This window comes from Mustela nivalis (assembly GCF_964662115.1).
Source record: "Mustela nivalis genome assembly, chromosome: 4".
In the NCBI taxonomy this organism is placed as follows: Eukaryota; Metazoa; Chordata; class Mammalia; order Carnivora; family Mustelidae; genus Mustela; species Mustela nivalis.
The window spans coordinates 13,155,635-13,160,904 of record NC_139023.1 but is presented as its reverse complement, the minus strand read 5'-3'; positions in this window follow the sequence as shown (position 1 = coordinate 13,160,904).

Below are 5,270 nucleotides of genomic sequence, written 5' to 3'. Positions count from 1 at the left end.
GTTACCTGGGTGGCTCAGTCAGTTAAGCATCCCAACTCTTTTTTATTTAGTTATTTGACAGACAGAGATCACAAGTGGGCAGAGAGGCAGTCAGGGGATGGTAAGGGGAAGCAGGCTCCCCACTGAGCAGAGAGCCTGATGCAGGGCTCATTCCCAGGACCCTGGGATCATGACCTGAGCTGAAGGCAGAGGCTTAAACCACTGAGCCACCCAGGCGCCCCTCAAGCATCCCAACACTTGATTTCAGCTCAGGTCATGATCTCAGGGTCAAAGGATCCAGCTCCATGTCAGGCTTTGTACTGAGCATGGAGCCTACTTAAGATTCTCTCTCCCTCTCCCTCTGCCCCTTCTTGGAGAAGAGGAAGAAGAAGGAGGAGGAGAAGGAGAAGGAAGATGAGAAGATTTGTTGTTAACAGAGGCACCTTAGCTGGCTTAGTTGGTGGAGCATGCAATGCTTGATCTCGGGATTGTGAGTTTAAGCCCCATACCAGGTCTAGAGATTACTTAAAAATAAAATCTTAAAAAAAAAAAAAGAATATATATTGTTAACAAGTCTAAAGGTGATTCCATTTTCAAAAATGCCATCTTCTCCTACTCTTTTCTCTTTCCTACTCAGAGTCCAGGATTTTTGCCTCAAGTTTGTATCCTCATGGTTACAAGATGGCTGCCAAACCACCAGGCATCATGTTATCACAGCACCCAAAGCAGGAAAAAAGAGAAGTATACAAATAAGAAATTTTACTTAAAAAGGGAAAAATATTTTCCAGAAAATCCCCAGCAAATTTCTTCTTACCTTCATTGGCTGGAGTGCAAGAGCCATAAGTGGCTTAAGCCTCCAGATTTATACCAATGACTGGGTACTCTGTTAGCAGCATTCTGCTGGCAAGAAAGAAAGGGAAATTGATGTTGGAGGAATCACCCAACAGTACATATCTCAAATATATGGAAATTTGAGATTCAGGAGTATAATTATGGTCATATTTAAATCTAGATTCTTAAATGATGGTGGTGGTGATGATAATGATGGTGGTGATGATAATATTCCTAACTCTGGACCAGGACTTATTCTAATAAATTTACTTAATTACTAAAACAACTCACTGTAACCTTATAACATCCAATGAGATAGATGTTATTACTATTACCATCATGTAAGCTATAAGGAAAGAAATATCTTGAAACTAAGTGATTCATGCAAACTCACTTGACTATATGGTATGGTGTTGAGATTTGAACTCAGGAAGTCAAGTCCTGGAAATGAAGTTCTGTTACAGTATATTATACCAATCTCCGAAATTAAGTGTAATAACAATGAAGAGAAAAATATGAAATTTTGTGCACAGGAAAAGTACTAATGTTAAAGTATGATTTCTCCCTAGGCTGACCTTGAAATTATAGATACTGTATTTCCAAAAAGAATATATTAATTCAAAATGTAGATCATTTTCACTAACCTCCTTTTTCGTCCTTTCTATGCATACAAATAACAGGGTATAGGATCAGAAAATCCTTTGTACGGGGAAATACAGAACAATTCAATTAATAATTTCAATTTCTTTTGGCATTAAAGGTGTTTTAAAAATAGATATCTTTATCTCAATGAAAGCAAGACCATTAAATGAAAAGAAGTCCCTCTGAAGATTGAAAACTCAATGACACTAAATTAGTCAATGGATTTAAAATTACAAAGACTTAAAACTTAGAGAAGATTTTATTGGGTCTTTTATCCAATGACTTTGTTTAGTGGGCCTTGAGCAAAGACAAAATTCATTCTAAAGAGGCATGAGAAGCTAAAACTAAAAAAATAATAATAATAATAATAAAGAAGAAGAAGAAGAAGAAAAGAAAGAAAGAAAAAGTGCTCCTAACAACTGTAAAAAGACAGATGACATTGAACAGTGTAACATCATTTTCCAAGCAGAGTGCATTAAAAACAGAGGGGAACAAAATAAATTTAGATTAAGCCAATCTAAAAGTTAGGTAAACAGGATTTATTATAATTTAGAATCTTACTTTCTGTTCTTATTCTTAATGATTTCAACTGTTAGTCATACAGGCAAACTTTTTAAAAACGAGCATAATTCTTGTCTCAACAGTTTCCCTTTAATTAACTCTCTGGTATAATGTCAGCCAATTGTTTTCAAAGGGTGATTAACTTCTGCTCCACTGTGTGAACAGTGACCAAGCTGTGTCTCTACAGCAGCTGCCATTTCATACCTGAAGAGGCAAAGGAGGGGACTGCCTACTGGATTGGTATAATAACCAGGGAACATAAAAATGAAAATGACCTTGAAATCTTCAGTAGACAATACCTTAATAACTTCTACTTAGCCACATAGATTACTTTTTTCCCTTCCATCTGAAAGAAAATTATAAGAGAACAAGGCTATCAATATAATCCAACACATTAAATAAAATAAATCGGAAACCTAATGTTCAACCACCAAGGTTGCTCAAGCCACTGTTTCTACATACAACAAATAATTCAGTTTGGTTCCATTATTAGAGACTTAGGTGGAGAAAAGAAGTTTGCTTTAAGTATTCATTCATTCATTCATTCATATTAAGCACCCTCCTTTGTCTAAGCACTGAATGAGAACCGAGAACTGGGGGTAGAAGGAAGACAGACCCTGACCTTGACATCAAGTTAGTAGCCCTACAATCCAGAAACCAAGAAACCAGAAAGCCACCCGTCCCTTAAAACAGATACAAAATTTTACCCTAAATTCAAGAATCTGTGCATCCTATTGACCATGCACGATTTTTTCTTAACTTAACTTGGATATAAATAAAAGACATTTTCATACTCCCATGAAAGTTCAAAAAAAATTAATCACTGCAATCATCTCATAACATTCTCAACAAAAACCCCCAAAAAAGATCCCTTTACTGATTTTTCTGTTACCTGATTCTATTCAACACCAAGAGAAATGCAAATGTTTAATCTACCAACCCATCACCTGGATGTCAGTGTAACAGTCCACCTATTATCTAGTATTTTCTAAGTATCTAGAGATACCCAGATACTTGGCATCAGTTCACTGAAGTATTTGAACAACTCACCGATTCTTAATTGTCATTGCAAAATTTCAATTTAAAGTAGGAACTAAATATCAAGAAAATTTTTTGACTCAAATTCCTCATGTTTTAACTTGATCGCCTTCTTTTTGTTGTGATGCAAAGAGAATATGCTTATAATTTTCTATATCCTGGTCGTGAGAAAAGACAGTGGTTCTACTGATTGCCATTTACAATGTTTTTGAAATTCATGACAGATGGTAAATCTACCACATTATTGAGGTTAACATACATATTTATCCAACAACTTTTCAGAACCTCTATGGACTATGATACTATGTTTCATACTTGGGATGCAGTGGTGAAGCAGTCTTATTCTCTTGAAGCTTCTAGTCTCGTGGGAGAGAAAGAAACACAATCGCATAGACCCATGTAGAACTGTGACAAAGGATTTTAAACAGGAAGTCCCCAGCATTACAAAAGCCTAAAGTAACAGAATATGACCTTTTGGAGGAAATGAGAGAAAGCAAATAATCTTCAAGGTAAGAAATGAAGAAGAATTGATAGAGGAGAAAATCAGTATCCCACTCAGAGTTAATATATGCAAAGGCACTGTGTAAGAGAATGCATGCCGTAAGGTAGCAGTTCTCACAGTGTGGTATGGAACCCCTATGAAACTAGAAGTATTTTCAAAATAATATGTTATTTGCATGTTTCACTACAATTCTCTCACGGGTGTGCTATGAAACTTTTCAGCAGCAATGTGACATGTGATATGTGATATTGTGACAGATTAAATATAGGAACAGATAAGCAATTCCAGCTGTCTTTTATGAAGCCAGATTTATTAAAGAAGTTTACAGAAATGTAAAGCAAAGCTACTCTTCTTACCTGTTTTTTACTTGGAAAATTATAGTTAATTCTTATTTTAAAAGAGATGTGGACTAGCCAATTAACATTTGTAATGGATTAATAAACACTTTGTAGTTTTTTTGTTTTCATTTCAAATTATGATAAATATCAATAAATATAAGATACAAAGAAAAGCACACTGCCATCCTCAATGCAGTTTAAGATAGTATAGGAAAGGGTTCCAGAAATTTTAAAAAAAATTGAAATCTCCTGAGATGAAGAAATTAAGAAAAAAAAGACTTTCTTGGTGAACAGAGCGAGAAGGTCCCTCAACAAAGGGACCTACTCCTCTTGTCCTGCCTCCTCCAGCCAGTATCCCATCTACTTCCTTTCAATTTAGTGAAAAAAAACTCACCACAGGGGCGCCTGGGTGGCTCAGTGGGTTAAGCCACTGCCTTCGGCTCAGGTCGTGATCTCAGGGTCCTGGGATCGAGTCCCGCATCGGGCTCTCTGCTCAGCAGGGAGCCTGCTTCCTCCTCTCTCTCTCTCTCTCTCTGCCTGTCTCTCTGCCTACTTGTGATCTCTCTCTGTCAAATAAATAAATAAAATCTTTAAAAAAAAAAACAACTCATCACAAATACATAGATACGCATAAACACTTACATGCACGTATGTGTGGATGGCTATGGGCATGCTTATATGAAATACGGAAGATGAACAGTAGTTCTTTTGTTTCTGGAATCAGGGCTGGCCACATCCTTCACAGGGCCCCATGTGAAGTGAACATGTGGAGCCCCCATTCAGAAAGCAAGAAAGTGCTGCTGTAAAGGTATGAAAATACAATGTTTTTTCATTCTTCAGTGATCTCTCTCTCTCTCTCCTCTGGTATTTATTATTTGCTATTTAATGCCATTCTAAGAAAATTAAAATTATAACTATTAACATGACTTCTGCTGTACATTTTTCTATGGCACAGTGCCAGTTTTAAATGTGAACACAAGGGGCGTCTGGGTGGCTCAGTGGGTTAAAGCCTCTGCCTTCGACTCAGGTCATGATCCCAGGATCCTGGGATCAAGCCCCACATCAGGCTCTCTGCTCAGCAGGGAGCCTGCTTCCCCTTTCTCTCTGTCTGCCTCTCTGCCTACTTGTGATCTCTCTCTCTCTCTGTCAAATAAATAAATCTTTTAAAATAATAATAATAATAAATAAATAAATGTGAACACAAGAGCATTCACCTCATATGCAAAGCTGCCAAATTACACAATGTATTTCATAGCTCATACAGGCATAAGCCATTCCACCGGAACAGTGGAAATACTGCCACTATTTTTATTTCAATTCTTGATACACACTCTACCAACATGCCTACTCTTCATTTATTGATGAATAAGGAAGGATTG